Here is a 13,005-nt window from a genome sequence, read left to right on the forward strand (position 1 = left end):
GGGTGTGGGTGGCCACATTTCACAGAGCAGTTGGATTAACAGCTGTAACTGGAGCTGTTGCATCTCCACTGCATTACTAACTTGAGTGTTGGCAGTACGACCTGAGTATCAACCCACCCTCACTGACAGGCAAGCTAGCTCTCAAAGCACTGCTTATTTGAGCTAGAGCTAGAGATTTTTGTGTGTTATTGGGAGTCAAATTAAGGGTAACACTCGAGCTAACTCTGCTGTGAAGACATACCCTCAATTTTATCTCTTTGTTCTTTCTAAACCTATTCCTGAACCCAAAACAGATTTGACACCTAGAAGGGACATGGGTGTCCTCTAGGCAGCAGACAGCTAGAGTGGCCATCAGATTCCCAATAAAATTCCCAGTAAGTTAGACAGCATTTAAACCCTGTCGATCTAGGCATATCCCAAGAAGAAAAAGTATTCTTCAGAGAAGTAGAGCCATCAGGAATGAGGGGATGAGAAACAAGAACAAGCTTGCAAAGGCCCTCAAAACTATATACAGAAGAAAATAAGCTAACTAATAAATTAACCAACCTAACAAACACTACCCCCTAAAATAAAGATGTACAGGAAGTGAAGCTAATCTAAGAAGTAGGCATGCTTATTGGGTCCTCACATGTATTCTAACTCTCTTTATACCCTGTACCAAGATGAACCTCAACCTCTTCAGCCTGAGACTTGCATGGCTACCAAAAGCCTCCAATCAAAGGCTTATGGAGTGCATGTGCACATGAAAGTAGAGCATACATAGGGATTTTTACTTGAAGAAGAATAATTATTATTGATCATGGTTAAATTTTTCAGAAGTGGGTGCCTAAAGTTAGGCATCTATGTCAATATTTAGGCACCTAAGTGGTCTGATTTTTGAGGCACTGATTTCAATGGGAGCTGTATTTTTAAATATCATGCCATATAGATAGGCTTTTTATATTAAATCTGTATGTGGGTGCCCACCTTCAACTGGGATCAAATGGGAAAGGATTAATTTCTTAATCCCATATCCATGAACATCTCTAATATTGCAACGAACCACAGACTCAATTTTAAAAGTATTGTTACTTTTTTTACATTTTGTACCTACAAACCTTCCCAACCACTAATCCTTCAGATGGATTCTTCTCAATTTTTTGTCAACCCTGTTTAATATATCCTGCTATTCGAATATCTGTTTTTAAAGAAATATCAGGATGGGCAGCCAATTAGCTGCAGATGGTTCTTTACAGAACAAAAAATTCTTTCCCGTGGGCATTTAATAGGAGTTTCAAGCCCTGAACCAGGTCAGCTTTGAAATTCTGGACAGTCTTCTAGTGAGAAGAGCAATGTAAACAACATGGTAAGTAGATTTCCGTGTGATGTTATTCCTATGACATTTTCTCTGACCCCATGTTAAAGGCTATGTTAGTGCAGTTTGCACTATTTTTATAATTTTCACTTTATGAAGATTTGATGTCCAGAGGCCATCAGGCAGGGATAGTGAGAAATTAAAATGGATCGAAAACGGATTGATTGACAGATTTACCTATTCCAGTCAAAATAGAGAGGACCTGAGTAGATTAGTTCACTTGTTCACAGCAGGTGACATTCACTACTGTGCAGAGGGCCTGTGCAAGGAATATGTACCATTTAAGTCTCACTTAGGCTCTCAAAATAGCATGTAAGAGTTGCACTGAAGTTGTGGTAACCTAACAGGGGTGAATTTCACCCAGTATGTGATTTCAATCCCTCCCACGCTGCAAGAGAACTAACAGAACAGATATGTGAACCAGAAAATACCAACCACTGTTCAAGAAAATTCTAGGACCCAAAGGAAATGCAAGAAACCCCCTTGAACTCTACAATATACCATGGAGCAGTCTTGAAAGAGACTAAAAATGAATGCTGACATTCACAATAAAATTAGTGCCTAGATTTATAGTTTGATGGAAAATTCTGTAAAACCCTAAACCTAAAGAATTAAAACCACGGGAGTCCATTATTCTTCCTTTCCAAACTGGAGGATTTAATCAACATCATATAATTTGCTGGCTACAGTTTTAAATTGCCATGCACATATGCACTCTGAGCTTACAGAAATGTCAGCCTGTTTCAAAGCAGATAATGTCTCATTCTGTTCTCAGTTACACGGATGTAAATCAGGAGTAACCCCACTGAAGTCAAAGAAGTTATACCAGTATAAAGCCATTGTTGGATCAGAATCAGACACTGCATCTCTAGCAAATGATCTAGCATGGGATAGTTGAAATAGCAGACAAAATACTAAATGAACTAAATTCATACACGGAATGTGGTAAGGAGCACCCAGCATAAATTAGTGACATCATATGTAGCTCTGTCAAAAGTGAAGATGGGTGAATAATTTCTAGTGAATACTTTATTTGATTAATTTTACCTTTTACTATTTGTGAATTGTCCACTAACAAATTGCAACATTCATCAGCGTATTCATTATTTGAAATGATTTGTTGACCAGTGTTCACAAATGGTTTCTTGTCTGTAGCTCTTTTGCAAGCAGTTTGTTGTAAGTATATGAGATTTGAAATTTGAACTAGTTTGACTGGACACATAGATAACATGGAACATTTCTGTTCCCTTATTGGATGAACATAACTCTTAGAATCAGGTTTTCTATGCAAATACTTATGGTTACAAATTTGAAAGTTGCTTTCCATGATTATTCTACAATATTTATGTATAATTGGCTTTTTCTCTGGATATTCTTGCCAATAAAATTATGTGCTCAAAAATTCATGGAAAGTAAACACAAAATGATCACAAACATAGCTGAAGTTGAATTAAGTTTTTAAAAGTCAAACAAATACTCACTGAAAACCTTTTGTGGCATTTGACTACTTTGGGGCAAAAGACAAACCACTGATTGTTTTTTTAATAGCCTAGTTCATTTTTGGAGCATTTTAAAGTACTAGAAAACAAAGAATAAATTAAATGGTAATTCTTCTCAAACTAAGAAGATGTGGCTTTCTGGATATCTTAGACAGAGGAGCTTTGTTCTTTCAGTCTGAGCTCTAGTTGTGATGACAGTAGTTCATAAATCCAAAAACTATCTTTGCTGCACCAAGAGAAGCTATAATTTGGGTAGAAGTTGCTAACGTTTTTATTATAAAAATTTGCCTGTTGAGTTTGCAAAAGTTTCACAAAATTGAAGCCATTTTATGAAACTTCATGGGAAATATTTCCTCTTCCTGGATGTTTGTGAATAATCAAAAATCCCACATTCTCTTGAAAAGCCAGTTTGGTGAATTTTGAAAAAGATGTGGGGAAATCTGGGGTCTCCTAGAGGCCACATATTGTAGAGGATGAAACAGAGAGCTGGGACCTCAGATGAGCTTTACTGCCACCTTGGCCACTGAATGGTCTTAATTATGTTTTGCACATACGGTTATCTGATAGTTTGCAAACAGATAATGATGTAAAGTGGTTTCCTTTAAAAAGTCAGTGCTATTATCACGATAGGAATCTACCATGAAGTATAGCGACTCATCACCTGCTAGAGAATCAAACAAATACACTTTAGCACAAATTCTCACTCCTGCAAAAAGCACTTATTGATTTCAATCATAGTTTTGCCACAGTAAGAACAAAGGGAAGATTTCTAAAATGCTTCTCGTAAGATCTTTACTGAGCTTCTGTAATATGTATTTACTTTCATCCACCACCCTGCCAGCACCTTAGGCCAAAGCAACCTGAGCCAGGGAGTCTTGTAAGTCTTGTGCAGGGGTTTAGCTGTCTTCCACTGATGAAAGAAAACACACACTTCGGGTGTAATTCCAGCGTCAATGAAGTCAATGGCAAAACCCACATTGACTTAAAATGGGGCAGGATTTAACCCAGGATGTTGGAATCAATAACATTATACAACTGATAAAACTAAAGCCCTGAAAACATAGTAAAAAGCTCAGTTCTTCTACCATTTGAAAAATGACAGTAAAAGGAGAATTTTCCATGTTTTTAGCGTATGCTAAATGTATTGCTTATCTCTGCATCATTTTTTTTGCAGGTGTTTTTTGATTCTTGCCGTACCTTGATGACAGAAATGGATGCAGTGTGGGCATATTCTTTTAATATGCTGGGCTTAAATATTATGCTGCACCATTTTGTATAAACTGTAGGTTTTTCATTTTGGAAACCAGAATTTAGATTTAGGAGTTTCATGCTTGATTTGTGAATAGGTAAGTAGCACAAAGAGAGAATTTCCTGGTTTCCCAGTATATCTCAGGTGTATAACTGGACAAGTTTTACTGTTCAGTGCTTAGGTGCTCAGTGCTCAGGAATAGGTGTACTGTAAATTGATGTAAAGATAGTGAGCCTGATTTCTTTCTATCACCAGCGGCTTCCAGCAAAAGCCTCACCAAACTAGTCAGAAAGAGCTTTAAAAAGTAACCTCTGGATCTGAGCAACTTTTTGTATAACTAGTCATTAAAAAACCGGTGCCTGTGTAGGTCTCCTGCAGTGAACCCAGTTTCATTTGCTAACAATGTCTGACATTCTCTGTGTCTGAGGCAAAAGGTTCAGAATGTTAATGAGGCCATTGAAAAGTGAAATTGGAGGTGAGCCAGAAAGCAAATATGATTATGCTTTCCTCTGCAAAGAGTCTCTTAGAGGCACCCATCACCATAGTACTTGGTTGCATTTTATTATTAAAATGCACATTTAACATTACCCCATAACAGCTAATGAATGGATTCTGCCCTAACCCACTTCTATCTATTAGCCAACAAAGCCAGCCAAACTAAAATCCCACATTTCATAGAAAACTAAACAAACTAAAACATAGCAAGACATGAACTCTGATAAACCACCAGAGGAATCCATGCCAGTCAGGATTCAGGAACTCCTGTAACAAGCCTCCGACTTTATTAGCACATGATCTGACACTGTGATTTTTGTGTTTACATTAAGGAGAAAGAAGGTTGCATCGATAATACCCATGTGGTGAAGAATAGGGCAGAAGATTTGGGAGGGATCTATCACATATCATCCCAGTGTGTGAAATCTTTATATTGTTCTGCACAGCAAATAGAGCAGGACTGCACACACTGTTCAAATAGAAATCTAAACCAAACCTGGTCAAATCTGCTAAAAAAAAACCCTAACCTAGCTGGTTTTCTATGTGTCTTCAGTACCGGTAAGGCCCCTAAGTTGTAGTTTCAGCAAATGAATAATGTGATCACTTCACTATGCAGATTGTAGCCTGAGTCCTAGGAAACATTTCTGGAGCACAGGTGATAGGAAAGGGCCATCCAAAATGGACCCTGCTCCTCAGGAGCCTACTTCCAAAGAGCAGGGTGGACAAACTGACCTCATCACCAGGTAAACAATTTATCCTTGTACAAATAAGCCCTGATTTTTTTAATTGTGTCCAGACAACTACACATCAAATTTGCATGCAAAATTACCACAGCTTGAATACAAATAAAGTAATTTAGCACATAAACAGAGTTTTTAACAGCAGCGCTGGAACAATTTGTGTAGTGGGGGTGCTGAGAGCCATTGACCCAAACTGTAAACCCTGTATATAATGGAAACCACTTCAAGCCAGGGGCTGCGGCAGCACCCCCATACCCCTAGTTCCAACACCTATGATTTGTAATTACTCCATTTAAGTGCACTATCATGTTCAATGCATGCACAGATTGGAGAGTATGTGTTTTTGTGCACCAAATTGTAGGTGAGCAATTTTGAAAATAAGGCCCAGAGTGAGCCATTACTGAGAGCTTTTTTTTAAACTAGAGATCCTTCAAATTCCTGAATGTACAAATAAAATTTGCAAAACTAAACTGCTTTGTGCATAATAAGAGAAGCAGCCAAACCTGTTCTCCCTATTACAAGGCACTGTTTCCTTGTTCCACTCTTTTTGTATGGATCCCTAGAAATTCAAATGCATTGACTGAGCAGCACATTTTTGAATAACCTCCAACTGTTTCTCAGAAGGTGGACTGCTGTGAACTAGTATGTAATAGCATTAGGCATGTCAGTCTGTATCTCTGTATATATCCTACCACTCAAAAATGAGTTGTTAAAGGGTGGCTTCCCTGTCACATCATAGTATCACTTTCCCAACACTCAGTAAGCTGTTTAGAGGAAAACAGAGACAGATTATAAAGAGGGGAAGGAAAAAGGAGGAAAATCGAGAAGAAGTAAGATAAAGAAAGAGAAGAGGACGGATGAGTGGAAATTACCACTGATGTCACCATTCCACCAAGCTGTGATTTTTTTTTTTTTTACACGTTCAAATTTTTTCTTTTTAATAGGGAGAAGCAATGAAATACTTTACTTTAAAATAGAAAGGCAACCTCACATCTTATAGCTCAGTCAGCACGAAGGCCAGGGATGTGCCATTATTATAAATTATTAGGATTCTAGAAGGCGCTTATTGTGAGATCGGTGAGCGTGTTGAGAGATTATATGGTACTATCCATGCAACCTACTTTCTCCTCAATGTAAGCACAAAAACACAGTTTCAGATCATGTGCTAATAAAGTAGAAGGCTCATGAGATTGCTCCTTGTTGCAGGAGTTCTAGCAAATGTTTCTGATAGCAGATGTCAGATTACATAGTTGGGGTGAAAATTACTTTTAAGATATTTCTTTTTGACAATGATAACAAGGAGATTTTATGGAGAGAAGCAAGGACTGCTCCCAATGGTCAAATAATTTGAATTCAACTCATCAAAAAAAGGGAACTATTACAGAGAAGACATCAGAGCAGAAAATAGATGAGTTACAGAACTCAGTAAATGGGCAAAAATGGTCCAAACTATGTTTTGAACAGAATACAGACTTATTTTTAGGTGCCCAGGTATAGAAGCTAATTAAGCAAAAATTAAGATCTGAGAAAGTCATTCCTTTGCAATGAGAACAAGATAGATAGCATGCTATTAATTATTATTATTAAAAACTCTTATTCAGAACCAGAAATGTATACCATGTTTTGCAAACATATGGTGGATAAAGAAAAGTTCCCTGCCCTGAGGAGCTTAATATGGAGTAGACCCGACAGCTAAGAAAATGGGTCCAAACAGAGGAAACATAATACAGAGAATTCAAAAGAGACTTGTCTGGACTCCAGAGAGATGTAAACAGTTTTGTTTATTTTATGAACAACTTTGAACATACTAGCCAAGATTTTCAAAATCAACTGGTTATTTTGGGTGCCCAATTTGAGACACTCTAAAAGGCCTGAATTTCAGAGGATGGATGTGCAGTATCTGAAATTCAGGGCCCTTTAAGGAATTTCAGGTTGGGTCACTTTGAAATCTTAGTACCTTAGTGAACCAAAAATTGAGATCTAGATTCATACTCCTCCAAACTTCTATTTGGATTTGGGGGCCAGTGGTGGTGCTGTACTTTTATGATAGCGAACAAACCATTTATTCCTGTGGTAAAATCATCCAACTAATGAGTTAATACTCATTCGATTAGAAAACTGTTGACCATTAGAAGTGAGGGTCACCAGTTTATATATAAACACACACACACACACACACACACACACACACTCTCGGAATTAATATAAAACTAGTTCAAGGCAAAACATTGAAGACACTCCTTAGGGAATGCTTGCTCCTTGTGTTTGGCATTTTTTCCTAAAATGACTTTACAATGTTCAATAAAATCCTTTTAAAAGTGGGAGAGGAAATTTGATGAGACTTTGATAACATGTGGCCTAATATAATGTCACTGTAAATCATCTATAATTTCTGTTGTTTTAGGGGAGAGTGAGAACACTACAGTATAAATTTGTGACTAGATTAGACCTGACACTGGATTGGCTATTGCCTATTTTCTCATCACAAATAGCTGACAAGTATTAAGAGAGCGTGAAATCAAAATGATGTCCTGAAATATATGGGATATAAAGAAATACAGATTTTGCAATTGTTTTATGTTGGACCTGAACCCGGCGTTAACTGCCATTTTTCTCTCTCGGACAAAACAGTTTAACAGGAGTTTTGCCTGAATAAAACATTTGTGATGAGGTTATATTCTCCTGGGCCCATTATTCTAAGTAGTAATGGTTATTATTTATATTTTAGATTTATTTTTTAAAAGGGAAAATCCAAGGCTCTAGGAGCTGTGCAATAAATTATTGAAACAAAATTAAATCATCCACAGAACACCAAACTCATGTACATAAATGGCTCTTGCAGAAAGTTATGATGGCCAATAGACTGGGGTATTTTGGTTTGCAGGAGAAGCCTATTCCACAGCTGAGGGCCCTTCACAGACAGTGCTCTACTGCCAGCACTCTCATTTAATTCAAAAGGATCTAGGCTCCTTTGGGTGCCTACTCTGACTACAATATGGCAGTATGGCATGAGGAAAGAGGAGATCTCTCAGGTAACAAGTTCCAACCCATTTAGGATTTTTATAGTTCAAAAACAGCACCCTATGTTCAATCAGAAACCAATAGATTACAGACCATGGTGCACCACCAACAAAAGGAAGGTTCAGGGGTGAATTGATCACAGTCTATTAGTACCTACATAGGGAGCAGAAATTTGATAATAGAGGGTTCGTTAATCTAGCAGAAAAAGGTATAGCAAGATCCATGGCTGGAAGTTGAAGCTAGACAAATTTAGACTAGAAATAAGGTGGTTTTCGTGTTTTGTCTTGTTTTACAGTGAGAGTAATTAACCATTGAAACAACGTACTAAGAGTTGTGTTGGATTCTCCTCCATCACTGGTCATTTCTAAATCAAGATTGGATGTTTTTCTAAAACATATTCTGTAGTTCAAAAAGGAATTATTTCAAGGAAGTTCTATGGTCTGTGTCATACAGGAGGTCAGACTAGACGATCATAATGGTCCATTCTGGCCTTAGAATCTTTGTGCCACCACCAAGAAGCACCTCTTAACAGGAAAGTTACTGCATTCTGTACTAGCTGAAGTAGCATTCAAAGAATGGAGGGCCCATCTTGTGCTAGCTGCTGTCCAAAAAAGGGAAAAATGCTACCTGCCTTGAAAAGGTTATAATCCAAAAAGGCTCGACTGTAGGAGAGGAGTCTGAGAAACTATCACGGTGGGTAATTGGCATGAATATAGTTGCTATGTCAGCAGCTAAAACTATTGCTCTTACAAAGTGGCTGAGCTCATGAGGCATCTTTCCCTTCTTGATATGCTCTAAGCCTCCTCACATCTACACTGAGAGCAACCAAAGGTGAAATGGCTAACAAACATTTGCATTAGTATATTACTTAGATGTAAGATTTCCATTTTTCTCCAATATTTAAGAATAATATTATATGTAATGTAAATTAGATATATATTCATAAAAAGAGGCAAAAAAGCACTGCTTTATGCTTAAATATGAATACTCTTAAGACAGCAAAGGAGGTGAAGAGCTGCCTTTTAGCTATTTTAAAAAAAAATCATACAGAAAGCATCACTCTTGCAGCATTCAGATCACATAGTGAATGTCTTTTCTTTAGGAGATCAGGGCTTCTCTGGTGAATAAGCTTTTGACAAACCATAAACCTAGAATCAAATAGCTACATCCATGCAATTCCTGACCTCAGTAGGAACTGCATGCATGTATCTGAGGAGAGAATTTGGTGTTTATTGTATAAAAACATAAGAACGGCTATACTGGGTCAGATCAAAGGTCCATCTAGCCCAGTATCCTGTTTTCCAACAGTGACCAATGCCAGGTGCTTCAGAGAAAATAAACAGAACAGGTAATCATCAAGTGATCCATCTCCTGTCGCCCATTCCCAGCTTCTGGCAAACAGAGGCTAGGGACACCAGATTGTCCCAAATTGATCCTACACTTGATTTACACACATATATATTTTAAGCTTTCTCTCTTTGTATGTTTGATCTGTAATTATTTTGGGGTCAGTTCTGTCTGGATCTGGAATTGGCCAGTTGAGGAAAGTTACCTTAAAAAAAACAAAGTGACCAAACAGGAAACATGTAAGATTCATGTGTGCACTGCCAACATCCACCTACATCCGCTGATATTTAAAGCCACACTGATGAATAATGGCGTTGTGGTCAGACTCCTGAAAAGCTACTTCCTGCAAAGAACACTAAGAATGACATCCCAGTACTGGGTATATGAGTGGCCATGGCCAGTATCACTTCTAGCTCTTTGGAATAAAAATTTTCTTCTACTTACACCCTGTGCAACCCTTGTTAAAGTCGAGAGGTTTCATGAGGTATAATTTCATGTTGGGGTATAATTTGGTCCTTTGATCTGATACCTAGAAGTGCCTCAAATGGAATGAGGTAAAGTGATGCTAGTAGGTTAACACTTTGGTAGTTTTAATGGTGCATGTAAGAAACTATCTTCTCAAGCCATAGGCAGACAGCTAGCTTTTTCACTTGGAGAAAATTGACACTTTCTTATAGCAGACATACTGTAAGTGAACTAATTTACATAAACTAAAAACTAACATACAACTTTATCCAAAACATAAACTGAACATCTCTTGAGGTTCCAAAAAGTTCAATTAACTGTTTTCATTTATTTAATTTTCAGGTTCCTCATTCCTTTCTGGTTTGAGACACACTTAAAAGCAGAAGTACCCAAGTACCCACAAAAACCTTATATTTGCTGTATTTCCAAGCCTAGTTTCTCAACCAAAAGTAGATCAAATACATTCAAATAAGCTTTTGCTAAGAAACTGAATACTTCTACATAGAGTTTGAACTTCATCATCTCTAGCACCAGCTTCTGTCTACAAGTACAATAACTGAAAAGCAATTATGTTCTATGTTCACTTAATGAACCCTGTTAGTGAAGGATAATGATTATTAAAGCTTTATTTCTCTGATTTTTCTTAAGCACATACATTCACTTAAGGACTCACTGTTGCTGCCATTCTTATCACAGGTGCCAAATAGCTGTAGTAATATTGCACTATCCTATTCTACATTGCTCCCCATTGAGCTTTAGTTTTAAGTGCAACGATGGTTCATTTCCTGTTCAACAGGAAAATAAATACAGATTTCCAGCCTTTGTGGAAATAGTCTAGTCAAACATCAGGACAGTTGGGAGGACCTGGAAAACCCTTGATCTCAAACAATTAGAGGAAGGCAGTAGCTGAAAGTATGTAATCAGGCTCTTTGTAGTAAAAGGTTGGAGTTTCACAAATAAAAGATGCAGTTTGGCCGTTAGAATGGTTAGATGTTCTTTGCATTTATAGATATAGACAGTAGAAGGGTGTATTCTGCTTATTTTATTTGAAGCCACATCTTTTGCTTGGGTCCCTATGTCCTTGCAGAGTTCCAGTGACATCAGTGGGACTCCACATGGTCTGTCCATATCGATCTGTTTGCAGGATCAAGGGCTTGGTTTGCAGTTGTCTCTGATTTCAAGCAAAAAGGTACCACAGACTAACAAATCATAAATGAGGTTGACTCAGACAGTCTGCATTGAATGGATGTGATGTGCTATACCGCTGTGCTTACCCTTTTCACGGGATTATGACAAGTTTTGTATAAAGTATGTCATTTGAAAACTAATAATCAGCTATCCTGGTAAGTTATAAGATTCCTCTGTATGGTGTTACTAAGACATGTTCCAAGTCAGGGGAGCAGCCGCAGTTCCCCAGAGACAACAGGCAAGCTGATGCCTCAGCCAGGTGTCAACAAAATCAAATGGCCCATCACCTGGTTAAGTGACCACACTTTGGCAGAAAAGAGGGTGTGGGCAAAATATCTACATCTCAACAAAGAAACAGCTTGGGGTTCTCCGTCCACACAGACTTTCTGTCTCCTGAACCTTGCCTGCAGATGCTTCTCAAAGAAGAGAAAGAACTATAAGAAGGAAGAGCAGACACCCCAAATGATCCCTCCCCATTCTACCCCTTCCCCAAAGTCCCCACCCCCATTCCACCACCTTCCCCCAAGTCGCCGCCCCTGCCCCGCCTCTTCTCCACCTCTTCTCTGCCTCCTCCCCTGAGCGCACCGCGTCCCCACTCCTCCCCCTCCCTCACGGAAAGTCCAAAGCGCTGCCAAACAGCTGTTAGGCAGCGGGGCGGCAGGAAGCACTGGGAGGGAGAGGGAGGAGTGGGGACGTGGTGTGCTCAGGTGAGGAGGCGGCGAGAAGGGGGTGGGGGGACCTTGGCTGCTGGTGTGTGCTAAGCACCCGCTAATTTTTCCCTGTGAGTGCTCCAGCCCCAGAGTACCCACAGAGTCGGCGCCTATGCCAGACACACATTTCTGGGGAAAGTCTGTGACTGGGAGTTTGCTGGTGTTGCTCTGCAGTGTAATTCAAGGGTGGCTGGCTGCAGCACTCATACAGTATAACGGGGAGTAACTTACACACTGGAGGCTGTGTATGAACAGACCAGGAGTGGTAGCTGTCACAGTGAAGCAGGGTAAAAGGTGGGAACACAGCTGTTCATCAGCTTTGGAAAACCAGGCCCAAAGTGTCTCAAGTTGAACACACAAAAATGGAGTCTAATATAATATATTGCACAAGCATTTCAGAGCATTTAAATAGGAGAATGAAATTAAGCTGTACTGCATAGTTCTCTATTTCCCAGTCAGAATCATCCTGCCTCTGAGGACATTTTCCTTATTGTCCTATAGCCAAACTTGCAAGCAGGAAACACAGTGTAAAAAGTTGATTTGATCTTGTACTTTTTGCACATTAATGACAATATTAAAAGAAAAACTTGTATCAGGATGTATCCGATTCCAAACTGGAAAGTATTCAGACTGCAACATTACAGACAAAAGTATCCACTAACACTATGCTACCATTAACTGAAGAGTTATTGAACTCTGTCAAAAAATTGGCTCAGGGATAGGAAAACTCATGGAATCAGTTAAATATAGATGTTCAAGGATGGGAAAGGTAAAAAAGAAAAGAAAAAAAAGAGCCATAAAGGTCAGTGTCCTTAGATCCACTTTGTTTACGTTGTTATAAATACTCTGAAAAAGGGTAAAGTGGCTAAAATTAGTTAGGCAATAAAACATGAGGAAACTGACAACTAGGCTGGAAGAGAGCAGATTTAAAAATCAT

Source organism: Trachemys scripta, chromosome 2 (assembly GCF_013100865.1).
Source record: "Trachemys scripta elegans isolate TJP31775 chromosome 2, CAS_Tse_1.0, whole genome shotgun sequence".
NCBI classification, from domain to species: Eukaryota; Metazoa; Chordata; order Testudines; family Emydidae; genus Trachemys; species Trachemys scripta.